The following is an 18,167-nucleotide window of genomic DNA, read 5'->3' as shown; positions in this document are numbered from 1 at the left end:
ATTCGATGTTCACATGTAGTATCTGGATATCTATAACTTGACACTACCTTTTTACCTCCCATCATCCACTGCTCCTGCATTATTTTGGCTGATGCCTGGGTAGGATACTCATGGTAACATATTGCAATGAAATGAAGAATTGCAACAAGATGATTTAACATTTTTTAACCAGCAAACTTTCTGTCTAACAGAATGGCAGTCTTGCAATTAAAATTCTGTGATGAAGAGAGACTTTGTGCAGAATGGTAAGTAATTTATTTTATTAAATACACAGACCGCAGCGATCTGTCAAGTCACAGCCACCGCCTCCATATAACTCCTAACCATCTTGCTCGACTTGCGTGGCCTCGTGCGCGTTGTCCAGCGCGAGACACATGAGTCGCGAGCAAAACACTACATTATCCTCTTCCCTAACAAAATAGCAAACAACTTTTTTTTTTATAAACACTGTGCATTACCCATCAAGCAAGCGATCTACAAAAGAACAAACAAAATGTAAAAAATAAATAAACTAAAGAACAAAAGAATTCATAACATTGAAGGATAATAAAAACACAAAGTCAAAACATTACTAATACATTTCAGCAGAAACGTTAGAGAAAACCTAACAAAAACTAGGTATAAACAAAGTGGATAGAATCACAAAATTAACGGTATCTTTAAGGTTTCACCCTTTGTCTGCCACTTCTGTGTACATAACAATCAAGATCAAACTTATTAACATCTCATGGATTTTTTTTCTCAGCAACGGGTTCACCATGAGATGGTTTGCCCTGAAACACAAAAGATTGATCAGAACCACACATTTTGCTAGACATATCCTTGATCTTGACCACCTTATTAACATTCGACCAATTTCGCAAATTGACTCAGACAGCATTACCACATATTTTGTCAATTACCATTGGTTCTGAAAACCTCTTTTCTCCTTTCTTCCTGTGAACAGGTAATTTAATTCTAATCTTATCCCCTACCAAAAACTGATGGGGATAGACCTTCTTTGATGAATCAAAATATTCCTTTTGCTTGATCTGTGCCATCCGGACATTATTCCTGACCACATCATCAATCACAATCCAATCACTTTGTGTAACCCACTTGGACGTCCAACCAGGACAGATCTTAGAAGATGGTTTCCTTCCACGCAACAATTCAAAAGGAGAAACTCCTGTTGATGAAGGGGGGGTTGTGCGATAAAACCAAAGCATAGCCGTACAGAAAATTGAACATTTGACTTGTTAGCAACAGCCCATTGCACACAATTCCCCAACACATGATTCATGTGTTCTACAAGGCCATTAGTTTGAGGATAATATAGTGAACTTTTGATATGTTTGACATCTCCTTCTAGTAAAAATTATTAAAATTCATGACTAATAAATTGCATACCATTGTCGAGGACAATAGCCGAAGGGAACCCCTCAAGTAGAAATACATCCCTCAAAAATTCAATAACATTCTTTGATGAGGGATCGCCTATACATTTGATTACATTTAGAGTAGTAGTCAAGTAAGACTACAGCAAACCTCAATGAACCTGGTAAAGTGTTGAAAGGACCAATAAGATCAATTCCCAGCTTATCCCATGGTTTAGAGGGTATCTCAAAAGGTTGTAAGGGTGGGGTCCTCACCTTGAACCCTTTTTCACAACTGTTGCATATTACACATTCCTCCACTCAAGCATCAACACATTGATCCATTCCAGGCCACCAAAACGTTTCACCTAGCCTGCGCTTAGTAAGTGTTTCACCTAAATGACCCTCATGCGCACCAGCAACTATTTTTTTCCTCAGGCTCTCTGGGGGAACAAACCTCTCACCCCTCATCAGAATGTCGTCTTCAAAGGACATTTCACCTGATACTTTGACGAAAGCTTGGTACTGATTCTGAACATTTCTTTCTCTGGGCCACCCTTCTTTTACAAATTTCTTAACCTGAGCCAACCCCAAATCCTTTGACAATTCCCTCTTCCACTCACTTTCACTTATCGGACACCTACCCTCTAAATCAACAGCTGCTATGAAACAGTTGTCAACATCATCCTCCTCTTCATCCTCACCAACACCAGCTTCTTCAAGTGTCGGGAATCTAGCTAAAACATCTGCCCTGACATTCTTGTTACCTGGAACATAATGGACATCAAAGTCATATTGCAATAATTTTGTGACAAATCTAGAAATACGAGGTGTCAATTCTCTGATTTTGTCTCCAGTCAAAATAGAAACAAGGGGACTATGCTCTGTGCACAACACAAACTTGTGTCCCCACACATATGGATTAAACTTCCTTATAGCCTACCAACATGCCAACAATTCTTTTTTAATAACAGAAAACTTTAATTCAGACCCTCTCAACACCCTTGATGCATAGCCCAAAGTATTTTCCACACCTTCTTTCGCTTGAGTCAATACCGAACCCACACCAAAACTGCTAGCATCCATAGTTATAATACGCTGCACATCTAGATCAAAAGGTTTCAAAATTCTTGGTCCAACTAATTGCGACTTGACCCATTCAAAAGCCTCCTGACAGTCCTTACTCCAATTGAAAGCAACATTTTTCTTTAACATTTGTCAAAGATTTAGTTTTAGCAGCGTAATCACTCATGAAGCGTGAATAAAATTCACAGAAACCAATGAAAGACTTCAACCCAGTTTTGTCAGATGGTGGAGATGCATCCATAATTGCTTTGACTAGCCCTGGTCTGGGTTCAATTCCTTGTTCAGACACAACATGTCCTAAATATTCAACACTATTTCAAAAAAATTGGCATTTCTTGCATCTAAGAACAACTCCTTTTTCCTGCATGATCTTTAACACCCTTCTCACAATGTGATCATGTTCCTCTTTGGATGCTGCATGGATCAAAACATCATCTTGAAACACAAACACAGCTACCGCTTTAATGTCTTTAAACATCTGAGACATAACCCGTTGAAAATCAGCTGCTGCTGATGCCAACCCAAAAGGCATCCTGCAATATTAAAATGTACCTAAAGGTGAAACAAATGCAGTAAGATGTCTTGAAGCTGGTTCTAAAACAATCTGATGGTACACCACAGCTAGATCCAATTTGGAAAACCATTTTGATTCACCAATAGTAACCAGCTTCTCCGCAATTTTGGGCAAAGGATACAAATATACCCAAATATTTTTATTCAAGCAGCGGAGATCAACAGAAATTCTCAAATCGCCATTTTTCTTCCTGGCAACAACCACGGGGGACAACCATAAAGAGGATTCTATAGGTTCAATAATACCCTTCAAACACAAATCCTTCAATTCTTTTTCCAGTTTGGCCTTCACACTGAATGGTACGCTCCTGAATTTATGTTTGACTGGTATGGCTCCCTCCTTGACTTTTATTACATGCGTAAACCCTTCAATGGTTGCCCAATTTTTCCGAAAACACCAACGGGAAATCCTTTATTAAACTGGCTCTGTAATTGTTTGATTTTACAATAGATACATGTTCCTTAGTACCTGGCCTCAAGACCATTTGAAACAATCCTTGATGAAACCAACCCAATATGTTTAACCCTTTTATTGTTACATAAATCTTGCCAAATATTTTCCTTCTCTTAAATTCAAGCACATCCTCAAAATACCCTGCCAATTCAGTCTTTCTCCCTTCATAGGACACAAGTGCTCTGTCAGGCGCACAGAGAGATCTGTCTCCCTAAATTTCCTTGCATAGTTCTTGAGTAATCATTGTGATCCGAGCACCAGAGTCTACTAATAGTTTCACAACTTTGTCACCAACACCAATTTCAACATAAGGATCCACACACATTGTAGGGTCACCAGCCACTATCTGATCCTCTGTAACAATCATTACCATGTCCCTGAACTCTTCTTGGATTCTGTCTATATCACTGTCAACTACCTCTGTGACATTGGCTACCCCATACCTATTTGTATACCTCCCTAAACTCTGTTGAGAACCAGCAATTATTGTGCCACTCTGACACACTTTGGCAAAGTGTCCAACTTTTTTGCACTTCCTGCATATAGCATTCTTAGCAGGACGGCTTCTACCACTCTTAAAATGGTTTGGATTACCACACCTAAAACAAATATTGTTTTGCTTAAAAAATGGCTTGGAAGAAGTCTTTGTTAATTTAAAAAAAAATTAATCTTGAGATTTCACCAATCCTATATTTTCTGTTGTTCTGGAGTCCAGTTCCTTCAACAACAATTTAGAGGTCTCAATGCTCTTTGCCAGTCGTAATGTCTCATCAAGTGACAGATTACTCATAGAAAGAAGCTTTTGCTGGATAGTTTTGTCTGTGCATTTTGCAATAAATTGGTCCCTCACCAACTGTCACTGAACGCCTGAAATTGACAGTCGGCTGCAAGCTTCCTCTGTAGTGTGGTTAGTTTTACATATTCATTACGCTTTAGCTTCAGGCTTTAGGCCTTTGTGCACTTTGCCCTGAATATATTTTATTCATTTGCTGACAGCTTAGAGCCTCTGTGCACTTTGCTCTACATGCTTTTTATTAGGCTTCGTACTGTTATTTTTCAAATAGCCAGTTCTACGGTGTTGTTTTTTATTTCATATCACACTGTTTTGCCTACTTCAGCACTGGAGTTCTCCATAACATATTTACTCTGTGCTTCAGTCAAGGATACAGTCTGGTACATTGCCGATAGACGTGGTAGGAGTTTAGACTTGGCATTCCTGCGTAGGGACATTTTGTGATCACGATGACATGCTAGTTATAAAATCACTTCCTTGTCCCAATACATGCAAGAGGGAGATTCCGACCAGGGAACCACAACTAGACGCTGACTGCCTCGTTGCAGATGCTGAACCAAGATCACAGGTCTTTGCTCAGGTATGAGGGCTGACGTCTCCACAGTGATTCTAATAGACAAGCTAGAAGCTTAGCATGCTGTGCTCTAAATAGAACAAACAGAGGGAGAGTAGAAACTGTTAGACAATATGATAGCTTTGTTCTTATGTTTTACTCTCCTGGTGACTATTTCAATCCTACTGTGTTGTATCATTCTGGTTATTGCGGCTCACGCCTTAATATCTAAAATACAGTCGTTTTATTAAAACATTATATAAAACTTATACTGTCTTTGTCATTTGTATATGAGATCATATTGGAAATAAGAGACTTGGTTTGGATCTGAGTAACCACGACTTCCCTGAGAAGTTCCAAAGATGTCATGCGCTCGGCTGCCAAATCATTCCTTCCACATGGGAGAAATGAGGCACTGCTAGTTAGCCGGAGCAAAAACCGGATTTAGGTTGACAGAGTTCTTTACACCTGGGTCAGACTCAGTCCCCCACACCGTTATAGATCCTGCTACCTAGAAATCCAGTAGTCTTATTTAGAATAATGAGAGCCCATGCGACATGGCGCCCAACGTTTGGTCTGGCTCTAATGATTAGGTACGACTGACTCTCTTGGTCTCATATATATTTTGACTCCTCGGTTCCGTATACGGAGACGTCCGTGGGGCTGAGGGTTTCCGCCGCCACGGCATAGGTGCTTCCTGTTGCTTAGTGGTTGGTTGTTCAAGCTTGAACTTTGAAAGGAAAAACCCCGATATTGGTGTGCCTTCTCTGACCTGAAGCTATTTTTTATAAAATGGCGAATCCAAATGTAGTGAATATAGCAATTAATATGCGTCATCCGCTCACGGGACATCTGTTGACACATGGACTGACAGTCCAGGGGGGTCCAGTCACTTTAGTGGTGGACGCCCATGCAGCCTATAGAACGGAACTTTTTTATTCTTGGGTCGGATTTCCAGCAGTGGATGGGGGAACAAATACTTTTCACGAATACACTGTTGCGAATGTCCCTGGACAATACAGGGCTTACGCTTATTTAGAAATACCTCTATCTTATCAAGAACACCATAATTGGCTTGATGGCGCCCTCCCACACGCAGTAGCACAAGTTAGGTTAGGTCCGCTGAGTAATGATGGTCCTACCTGGCCTCTATTGGCTACATATACACCTCATCCTGCGGTTGCTCAATTGGCAGTGGTTGAAGTTCGTCGTTTATATACAGAATTAACGGCTACATATAGACGATTAGTTCAGTTTGTCATGCAGACACTAAATACGAATGCAGCGCGTGCTGCTCCAGCGCACCCACAGGCTGTGGTTCCGGGTATTAATCCGGCCACTGTGCACTCAGTTATGGGTAAAGTACCGGCTAAACGAGAGGAGACTCCATTTTGGCTGGCGCAAAAAATTAATACGCTGGAAGCAGTATTTCCCCATACGGGACCTCAGGATAAACATAGAATTTTGACGATGTGTTTGCCGTACGGGATGGTTCCTCCGGTGGACCTTTGTAATACCTGGGGCACGGTGTTTGCCGCGCTCTACACTACGGCACACGGTACACCGACATTAGCTAATTTACCGGACGTGCTTAAACAGATTCAGGATGAATATGGGGCTGCCCCTGCCTTAGATTTGGGCATGCAGTTGCTGGGCAATTTTGCCACAGTTTCTTCTATTATTTTGAGTAATCTCAAAGGAGAGGCAGTAGCACTAGCAGTGCGAATGCGTCTTCGGGATGTTCCGCTGCTTAATCAGGAGCGGGAGCTTCCGAGAATAATAGCGGAAACATATTCTAGTATTGGTCGTGATAGCCTAGGGGCTAGACCACAAAAACCCCAGTTACAGGGTAAAAATAATAAAGATAATGCTAAACAGCAACAACCTGAAGGTTCGAAAAAGCGCTGGGAAAAGAAACTGCAAACACCTAAGAAAGATGGTGGACAGTCTCTGCAACCGGAGACACCACAGAATAAGTATAATCTCAGGAATAGGGATACTTTGAAGACGCCTGATAGATATCAATATACTGATACACGCCAATCTCGTTCCTTTCAGGACTCCTCGGAAAAGAGAAGTGAGAGAGGTGGGCGGTCAGAGCGGAGGACGGAGTACGTGAAACCGAGACAGGATTCACAACGCTCAGCAGAGGTTTCTATTAAACAAGAAGAGAAACCGCTGCAACAAAAACAGCAATTTAAAAAGAAGAAAGTGGCAGCAGTCTCAGTTAGACATGCCGCTCAAGAAGAGAGTTCTCTTGACGAACAAGACATGGGCGTTAACACTGTTAGACAGCGCGGCAGAGGTCACAATAGTTCGCCGGAGTCTTCTAGAGCATCTGGAGGTGAAAGCAACTGATGACTTCATACAAGTCGAGACGGCGGATATGCGAGTCTCTGATCCTGATAGAGTTTATGAAGTGACTCTGCGATTGGAAGGGGACATTGACCGTATTATAAACGCCATTTTTTGGGACCATGTGGTGAAATCATATGATGTTCTGCTGGCCGAACAAGATTGGCCACCTGACTTTGTTCGCGACTGTCCGGTTGGGGAGGAGGTTATTACACCTTCCTTCTCACCACTTGTTCCGAGAGAATTAGCGGAGTCCTATAGTAAATCATGAGCTCTAGCACAGGCTCCCGCATTGTATAGAAATAACGTGGGGTGGGACAGACAATCACCTTATCATGTAATTCCGATAAAGGGCGAACCTCAGCCACAACCGCAGTATCCTATCAAATTTGAAGCAAGGGCATCGGTTAGAAAAATTCGTACACAATTGGAGTATCAGGGTGTAATTGAGCCCTGTGTCTCGCCGATGAATAATCCCTTGTTTCCGGTAGCTAAACCGGACCATTCATATAGTATAGTGGTGGATTACCGACATTTGAATAGTCATACACGCACATATGCAATACAGAATTCACACAGCGCAGCGCTTATGAATAATATAGTGCGTAAAAAATACAAGACAACATTAGATATCTCGAATGGATTTTTCTGCCAGAATATAGCGCCCGCGAGTCGGGACTATACCTGTTTCAGTGCGTTTGGCTCTCAGAATTTTTTTTGTCGTTTGCCTCAGGGGTATAAGAATAGCCCAGGACTGTTTTCGGCTCGTGTAACTGAAATGCTGCATGAGTTCGACCCTGAAGCATTATCCTATGTTGATGACATATATCTGACATATGATGAGATTCTGCAACATCTAAGGCGTGTATCGCGCATTGTTGTGGGATTTGCTGATATTGGCTATAAGTTTAATTTTAAGAAATCAAAGATTGCCTTCCTCAGCGTCATTTTCCTGGGATATGAGTTGTCAAGTGAGGGCAAGAGCATAGCGCCACATTTTTTGGAGAAATGTGCTTTATTGCAGCCTCCTAATACGGTTCGGAAGCTCCAGTCATTGTTGGGGTTTCTGAATTTTGGCAGAACTTACATTCCTGATTATGCGACGCGTATAAAACCCTTATACGAGTTGATTCGCCCAAATTTTTCGAGTAGATTTTGGACGATTGAACATACACACATACTACGAGAATTACAGAGTGATCTCTTAGCAGTTAAACACTTACACACACGGGACAATAAGACACATTTAGTCATCAGGGTGATACCTGGGGCTGTTGGGTTTACTTATGTCACCTTTAATGAGGGGGAGACAGTCCCGATTGCATACAAGTCTCACTTGTATTCTGCTGCAGAGCAACGTTTTGCACAAACTGAGAAAATTCTCACTGCAGTACAGATGGCTGTTATTAAAGAAAGACCGCTGGCCCAGGGTCAACGCATTGTTGTCGTTTCCCCAATTCCGGCCTTAGAGGCAGTTACAAAAGCGAGTGTTCCAAATTCGAAAGCTTTACACCCGCAATGGATACAATGGGCTACGTCTTTGACAGCCACTGATGTAGATTATGTATTTGACCCTAAACTGCAGACTCAAGAATTTCTTCAATATGAAATGGAATACCCTGTTCCTGCTGGTACGTTGCCTATTGACCAATATCAAGTGGTCATGTATACCGATGGTTCTGCGCAACCAGCGGTTGGGACTAAACAACAGTATTCTGCTGCATGTGCGGTGGTGAGCGGCACTATGGAGGGGGATGTGTTCTGCCCCCGACATACTTATACGAAAACCTTGGCAGATTGCACAGCACAGCTGGCTGAGCTCAAAGCTCTATTGTTAGCATTGGAGCACGCAGATCCGGCGATTTTAACCTTGCTGGTCTGTGACTCCTACTACTGTGTACAGTCTTTCAACGAATATCTACACTATTGGAAGATGAATGGGTTCAGAGATTCTAAAGGCAACACCATTAAACATAAAATGTTGTGGGGTAAGGTTGCGGATCTGAAGGAAACGCTTCCTAAAGTCCATGTTGTGCATACACTTGGACACCAGCGCGTTGGAATACATGTTGCTGGGAATACTTTGGCTGATGAAGACGTGAAATCGGCAGTGGCTGTCGCCACTGTGGCCGCAGTGACTCGTTCGAGTTCCAAACCAGACACAGAAATTTCAGCTGCCATAAAGGCTACGGCTGCTGGCACGCCCTTTCCTAAAGGATTTCCTTCAAAATATAGTTACTGCTTGAATGGTGCGCTGAATGCTACTGTTACAATTCCAGGCATTGGTGTACGTGAAATTCCCAATAAAGTTGAGAGACCTCGATTCATTTCTGCAGCACATGAGGGGGTGGCTTCTGCACATGCTGGGGTGGCTGCCACGATTTCACTTTTACAGGCTCGTTACTGGTGGCCTGGTCTCTATAAAGAGACGAAGCAATATGTCCTTTGTTGTGACGTTTGTCAACAAATTAAAGCATCGTCGGCTAGACGCCCGCAGCAGACGCCCCTTCTGATTTCAAATAAACCATTACAGTGTGTGTACTTGGATCATTGTGGTCCGCTGACACCAGATAGTGCATACAAATATATATTGGTTGCTGTAGATTCGTGCTCCAGATTTGTATGGGTATGGCCACAACGCTCGGCTGACGCTCGAACTGTTATTAAAGATTTGCGCATCTTTGTCGATATATTTGCAGTTGCGGCTTTTCATTCGGACCAGGGCCCTGCTTTTGCCTCTAAGGCATTCAGGGACACCATGGCTTCGTTGGGGGTCCAACTCCAATTCTCGTCTCCATTTCATCCCGAGGGAAATTCTGTCGTGGAGCGTTTAAATCGTGATTTAAAGCAGTCCTTAACGGCCAGAGTTATAGGTACGGGTCGTGGTTGGCTAGCCCACCTATATGGAGTACAGAGAGCACTTAATAACTTGCCTAGAAGGTCACTGGGGGGTCCTACTTCATATGAGTGCCTGTTTGGAACACGAATGTATGTTCCTGATCTAAATGGTCCTGGTGTGGAGGCGGCAGATACGCCCTTTGACATAAATGATCGTGTCACTGTTTTGCAGGATTTACAACAATTCCGTGAAGATAACTCTTCTGCCAGTGCTGCCTCCTCAGGAATTAAGGATGAGCCAGTAACACCTACTGGTTGGATACCCAGGATTGGGGATCTAGTGCGTGAAAAGGTCGCAGTTAAAAAAGAATTTGGTCCTTCTTATCGAGAACCTGTCCCTGTGTTGGGGGTGAGCGGCACGAGAACTGTGATTTTACCGCCGCTGCGAGGGGCCAAAGGAAATCGCTTTGTTTCCATTGATAATGTCAAGTTACAACATGTGGCCGATTCTGCACAGCAGACCAAGAGGGACACCCAGTAGTTCCGGAATCCCTCTCACTACTGGGGAAGAAGTCCCGCTGCAGGTGATTTTCACTGACAATGTTTCCTCTCCGAGCTTGGGGAGGGTGGATGATGATCTTGCGATTGTTCCACCGACGGCGATTAATATGGAATCTTGTGATCAAATTGCTGTACGTTCTACTGACATTTCTGAACATGTGGTTTATAGCGTGCCACGGCGAGAGCCTCCATCTGCTTCTTTGTTCGCAGTTGCACCTTTTGCTAGAACTGCTTCTGGCTGCTTCAACGACGCTGATAATGATGTGTCCGGCTCCTCGTCCTCGATGTCTTCTGTCCACGGTCCACGACGGCTGCTGGGTTGGCTTAAACGCACATATTTTGTTTTTCCTTGGAACTATTTTTGGCTGTTTTTGGCCGTGATGACTCTTTTATTATGGTTGGGGTTTGTGGTTACTTTTTTTCTGATAATACATGGTCATTTTCTTCCTGATCGATCTGACATTGAGCACGTGGAGACTGTGTTAAAACCGCATTTTTCGTCTCATATGGTTCGAAGAGACTTGTCCACAGTAAACATTTCTGCAATACCAGTTCCGGATGGAATTGTGTGGGATAAAGTAATGTTTGATATATATGGTCCCACTGAATTGATTCAAATACCGTATGTCCTCAAATTATCAATGAATGATATTGTTATACCTGGCATTGTTTCTGATGATTGGGATGTGAAGACAGTAGATTCTATGCTAACGGATTTGTAATATTATACTGTCTATGACGATGAAGATGCTTACCGGTTTAGAGATAATCATGGTGACATGTTTTGTTACAACTATTATGGACACCATTTTATTCATAAAGCTAGACGCCCCAAGTCCATGTTTAATTATGTGCAATGGGAACATTGCTCGACTCCTCCACAAGGGAGTTCGAAAACGTATTATGATAAATTTGCACATTTTGCTGGGCATGATCCACGTAATGCTAAGTCCTACTATTTTAAAGTTGCACCGTATTCTAATAAGCAAATGTTATTGACTGATACTAAATTACTGTATTCCAATTTGTTTGTATCTAAACTTTCGGTCGAGGGATATGAATACTGGTTTAAAACTGTTGACTTGAAAAGTGTTTGGGGTTCGAAAAATTGGCAAATGCAAGGCAGGGGCACGTTATTCAGAGCATGTATTATCCCTGTGCAGATGATTTTCCTCAATGACACAGTACAACAGACTAGCTGTTTGGGCTTAGCGACGATTAGGGAGTTGACTTTGCCTAGTATACCTGTCCCTTCTAAATTAAAAAATTGGCAGCACTATGTGAATGCTACTTTCAGTGACTTTACACATTGGGTCCAGAATGGTACGCTTAACACTTCATTGTTACATCCAGGCGGGTGGTTATTATGGCCTGTAGACACTAATATGTGTCATCAACGTTTTGTCACCTCTTCAGGGGGGTTCAGGACTAGTAGGGCAGACCCTCGTTACGTATCACCAGAACATGCTGATATTATAACTACATACAGTGTGGGGAAGCTTTGTCAGCAATGGTTGAAGTCATCCACGCTGGATGCAGTTAAGTCACATCTCACGTTACTGTCTAATGATACTGATTTACAAGATTTTTTGTCAGGTCCCAAAGTACCACGGAAGAAAAGGTTCTTATACGAGGTTTATAATGAGATTTGGAAGCTTTCACAACAAGAGGCTGCAGCCCGGTTGAGGCAGATTGATCAAGAAAATCTGATTCAGACTTTGTCTGTTGTTGATAATGGCATGCATACCCTTTCTGACCGTGTTTACACGATTGACAGCATTGTTTCCTCTGCCATTGACATTATTAAATCGGACATGTCTTCTTTATATCATGGGCAGAGTCAGACGCGGTCCATCATGCAGCTGGGTTGGACTCTTCAGACCTTGAAGGCGGGTCGCGTTCCATGGCAGCACGTTCGTGCCAGAGAGATCTTTATCTCTTTTAATTTGACTCGTCAGCAACAACTGATGGCTAAAAAGGAAGCGACATATGTTATGTTGAATATTGAGAAATTGGAGAAACTGCCTTTCAAGGTAGCTGAGATTCCGTCAGCTGAGTGGTTGATTCATGGGATTATTAATTTGCCTATCTCCACTTTGCAATTTACTTCGTGTTTGAAGCACATTCCGGTGGGTAGATATGAACTATTGGGAGACAGTTACATACACGAGGTGTGGGACCTTCCCTTTCAGTACAGATGTGTTAATGGTTTGAAGGAGGTTTTTCTTAGCGGCAGCGAATGCGAAGCTTCTGTCAGCCATTCAATGGTTTGTAAACAGCTGTCCTTGCACGGGGCGTGTAACGCTTCGATTGCTAACTTAGCTTGTTATCTGAAGGGAGTTCCAGTCCTGGTTATTAAAAACACTTTCCAGGTGCTTTCTAACGGCAATTACATTGTTCTTAACAGCGAACGCTGCTGTGGCATGCGTGCCGGAATAGTTTACATCGTCGTTGTCAACAAGGCCGTTACGTGCTGCGGGAATGTGTTGTTCCCCCCACTCAATTTAGGGAGGTAGCGGACATCTGGCCTCATATTGCTACTTCCAAGGTTGATTTCGACAAGTTGAGTCGGCTAAAAGCTTTATTGTTTCAAAAGCATGTGGCCCTTACATCTGCTAGCGAGACCTACGCACTTCAGGTGGCAAGGTCATCGGCGGAGTTACAGTCCCTTTTGAATACTAACTTTCCAAATCACTTCGGTGAACTTGTGGGACGTATATTTAATGCATCCAGCACTGCTGGTATTGCACATTTTTTCAAAGTCGTTGGTGTTGGTTTTGCTCATACCTTCTCTTCCATATTCGGTTTGATACCTTCGGCTATACATTCTATTTTCGGAAGCATTTTTGGGGGTTTCCCGATTACTTTGGCCTTATTGGCTGGAGTCTTGCTGTTGTTGCTATTTTTTCACAATGGCTGTCCCGTCACGACGAGATCCTGTATTGCTGCTCCCGTCAGCGCAGCTGTGTCGTGAACGCATGATGCAGCATTTTGGAGCGACACTCCTGGGATATTTGGAGTGTGACTGGTCTCTGTCATTCAGACCGGTTTTGGATTGTGTGCAACCCGTGTTTCGATGCATTTGGTGCTCGTTTGAACATGCACTGGCTCTCTGTCTCTCATTGCAGCCCACTCCCATGGTCGATACTGATCTGTTGATGTTCCCGATTAGGGCTCATTCCCAGACTTGTGTACTACGGATGCGCTTGCTTCGTGAGGCAGTTTATGAGATTCCCTTCCTGGAGGAAGATGGTATTGTCTCTTTCATGGGCCCTACACGGGGTGCCGCCCTGAATGGTTTTGGGGCTTTGGATCACACCTGCTCCATGGTACTTTGTGGCGTGGATCTTCCGATATTGACATATATCGAAGTGGAGGAACTCCTGCGTTCTATTGCTTCTGTCTGACGATTGAATTTTTTACGAAATTGACACTATATTGAATTTGGCTTTATGGTCACATGTTACCTAAATTTCTGACTTTGTTGTCTTCTCACCTTGTCGAAATAATTGTTTTAGGTATTGTTTATATTTGGGGCATCCTTTTATATTATTGGAACCACTTGCTACTGACAAGGGGAGGGTGTAGTGTGGTTAGTTTTACGTATTCATTACGCTTTAGCTTCAGGCTTTAGGCCTTTGTGCACTTTGCCCTGAATATATTTTATTCATTTGCTGACAGCTTAGAGCCTCTGTGCACTTTGCTCTACATGCTTTTTATTAGGCTTCGTACTGTTATTTTTCAAATAGCCAGTTCTACGGTGTTGTTTTTTATTTCATATCACACTGTTTTGCCTACTTCAGCACTGGAGTTCTCCATAACATATTTACTCTGTGCTTCAGTCAAGGATACAGTCTGGTACATTGCCGATAGACGTGGTAGGAGTTTAGACTTGGCATTCCTGCGTAGGGACATTTTGTGATCACGGTGACATGCTAGTTATAAAATCACTTCCTTGTCCCAATACATGCAAGAGGGAGATTCCGACCATGGAAACACAACTAGACGCTGACTGCCTCGTTGCAGATGCTGAACCAAGATCACAGGTCTTTGCTCAGGTATGAGGGCTGATGTCTCCACAGTGATTCTAATAGGCAAGCTAGAAGCTTAACATTCTGTGCTCTAAATAGAACAAGCAGAGGGAGAGTAGAAACTGTTAGACAATATGATAGCTTTGTTCTTATGTTTTACTCTCCTGGTGACTACTTCAATCCTACTGTGTTGTATCGTTCTGGTTATTGCGGCTCACGCCTTAATATCTAAAATACAGTCGTTTTATTAAAACATTATATAAAACTTATACTGTCTTTGTCATTTGTATATGAGATCATATTGGAAATAAGAGAGTTGGTTTGGATCTGAGTAACCACGACTTCCCTGAGAAGTTCCAAAGATGTCATGCGCTCGGCTGCCAAATCATTCCTTCCACATGGGAGAAATGAGGCACTGCTAGTTAGCCGGAGCAAAAACCGGATTTAGGGTGACAGAGTTCTTTACACGTGGGTCAGACTCAGTCCTCCACACCGTTATAGATCCTGCTACCTAGAAATCCAGTAGTCTCATTTAGAATAATGAGAGCCCACGCGACACCTCAAGGCTGTGCAAAAGAATCCACATCTTCACCAGGATTTTATTCTCTTTTGAAAAACTTGTGTCTGATAACCACTAAACTGGGTTGGATATCAAACCTCAGTTCTAATTTTTTTACCGTTTCAGTATACTCATTAATCTCTTCTCCTTCATCCAACACCAAAGCAGGAAGATGCTTAAAAACGGATCTTCCTTCAAATCCTAGGGAATGCAGTAAAATAACTTGTTTCCTTTCAGGACAGAAACGTGATGCACCAATTGTTCCTAGCTGCATTTTAAATGCATCAAACCAATTTTTCCAGACAATTGATGGATTCCCAGGTGTCTCAAGAAAAGGTGGTGGCGGATCCACAGACTACATATTGATCCTGAGTTCAACTGCTAATGGCAAGCACAGTAGAAGTTACACACTGTAACGTCACTGAGTTTGTACTACTGAGGATAACGAAGACTGTTGAACCTCTCAATACACAATTTATATCACTTTATCTTCATTTACTGTGCTAACTCCATGATGTACATAATATAGACCAGAACATGTGGATAATCCAGAGTCTATACTTAAATAAGGTCCATAACAGATCGTGCACAAGAGGCACTAGTAGTTTTGTACTGCTTAAGCAGCCAGCACACAAAAATAGGCTTCCAAAGTTATATTACAATTAAAATAGGGTGCAGTACCTTTTTTTCCCGTAAAATGGCAATGTTGGATTAGTATCAGTATAACTGGCTTTACCTTCGTGGTCTAATCAGCAGAAAAGAAAAGTAAATAACCAATCAGGAACCTTGGTTGACGTTTCCAGAAATCAGCTAGATTTCCTGATGATCTAAGATGAGGAAAACGGGTCCGACGTAGCGGTCTGAGCGCTCGTCGCCAGGTTTCTTGTGATGAAGAGAGACTTTGTGCAGAATAGTAAGTCATTTCTTTTATTAAATACACAGACCGCTGCGATCTGTCATGTCGCAGCCACCGCCTCCATAGAACTCCTAACCATCTCTCTCGACTTGCTTGGCCTTGCGAGACACACAAATCGTGAGCAAAACACTACAAATTCTTCTGCATTTTGAAATATCTGCAGAGGTTCCTTCTTCAGAGTTGCCCTTTCTGCCTCACGAAAATACATTTTATAAACTCTAACATAAATTCTGCCCATGATTTTTAGGGACGAGGAATGTGAAGTAGATCCCAGGGGCCTAGGGACCTGATGATGGTGACAAGGATATATCTGGTGATATTAGGTCCGATGTGCATAGCAGGAGCATCCTTCATAGAAAAGTCCTGAGATGTAGGGGCTGCACCTGTACTACTCTGACATCACAGGACGCCAAAGCAGCATAAAAATTGCTAAATTCAGGGATTTTCTGTTTCCACAGGAAAATAAATATTTGCTTCAGTAGGTGTTTGTGGGATATTATCAGTTTTAGTTGTATACCAGAAACGTAAATCGTAATTTAATTTGTAATTTTAGTAATAGCAACCCAGTGACTCTCACATGAAACAATTGTAATTCTTTTACTTTGTCAGCAGAAAAGCTAGCAGCACAAATAAATGGACCATACATAAATGGAGTTCAGTCAATTGCTTACTATCTGTCTGAAACCCTACAAAGGAGTTCACCACTATGGCAGTGTTGCCGTCTCTAACCAACAAGGGAGGTATTTTGGTTTTCCGGGAGATTAGTTTGATTAAGTAAATAGGGTCTTAGGTAACTTTTTCCTGGCACTAGAATGTCCCCCTGCATAGACAGGTGAACCGTGCATGCCTGCATTCCCATTTGCATTGAATATAGGTTTTGACTTTTCACAGTAGCACAGCTCACAATGAAGGATGTTGGCTGCACATGGAAATTGTTTGATCTGAATCATGCACCCTGACTATTTGGAGCGTGACTACTGTCATCTCACTGAAAGGGAAAAGGCAGACACTGGTTTAAGAATTTTGATTATAACCCACTGCAGGCCTGGCCTGGGTGTGGCCAATGCCCCATTGCTGGCCACCACCCCTCCCAGTCGAGCAACTCACTACAGACACCTTCACCTCTTTTTTTAAAATTGCTCTTTCTTGGCAATGCAGTACTCCCATTGGACCACAGAGGAGGGTATGCTGCGTCCCCAAATAGTTCTGTGGTACCACATGTGGACTTCCCTGGGTCCCACAGGAGTACCACGGGAAATGAGGCACAGAGAAAACAATTATTTGGGATACCTCCACAAGAGCCAGGCAGTTAAGAAACTCCTACCAGGCTCCATTATTCTTTATGCCTTATTCATGCCTTAGAGACCAAAACCCATGTCCTATAATGACGGCCACAACACTTCTATTGATGTTGTGACCAGCCAATCAGTTTTCTCAATACAGTGGGATTGGTTCTGGTCCTGGGGAGTGAAAGAGCCATTAGGAAAAAAAGTCTTCTTCATCAATCAGAATGCTCTATTTCTTAAATAAGCAGTACAGCAGGAGTGCTGCGGAACTCCTGTAGGATCACCTGTCCAGATATCAATATTTCTTAACCCTTGATTTCTCAAAAATCGCTGAACAGATTTACTCCAAATCACAAAAACACGCTTTCTGAGTTACAGTTACAATGTAGCTTTCTGTCAAATGTGGCAACCACCACTCTGTGTCATGTAGCAATAAAAAGGATGTCATTTTAAGTAAGGCAGACCTACTGTCTTTATCAAAGTGTTTGACCACCAAAGTATAAAAACGTAGTCCTATTGGCTTTATGAAAAAATCAGCACACTTACGTACATAAAACAGACCTATTGACTTTGTCAAAATGTCACCAATAACTATAACCAAATGCATATTTTATAAATTCACACATTGCAATGTTTTATAATAACAATAGTAAAAAAAAGACTTTCATTGAACATTTAAAAAAAACATTAAACATGTATTTGAGTCTTTTTTTAAAACATTTTACAGGCCACAAAGTGCAGCCTTAGAACCAACCACACAAGGCCCCTGCACTGCACCTGAAGAGCATACAGCTCCAACTCAAAGTG

At 42.4% G+C, this 18,167-nt stretch overlaps 1 protein-coding gene across 1 annotated transcript in view; it reads right to left on the bottom strand.

The window, feature by feature from the left end:
* Positions 1 to 18,167, bottom strand: part of LOC138296986 (stimulated by retinoic acid gene 6 protein-like) — a 499,158-nt gene that overhangs the window by 143,934 nt on the left and 337,057 nt on the right. The gene's annotated exons all lie outside the window — the stretch shown is intronic.

This window comes from Pleurodeles waltl, chromosome 1_2 (genome assembly GCF_031143425.1).
Source record: "Pleurodeles waltl isolate 20211129_DDA chromosome 1_2, aPleWal1.hap1.20221129, whole genome shotgun sequence".
NCBI lineage: Eukaryota > Metazoa > Chordata > Amphibia > Caudata > Salamandridae > Pleurodeles > Pleurodeles waltl.
Note: the sequence above shows the minus strand (reverse complement) of the source record. Positions and strands in the feature narration are given on the sequence as shown.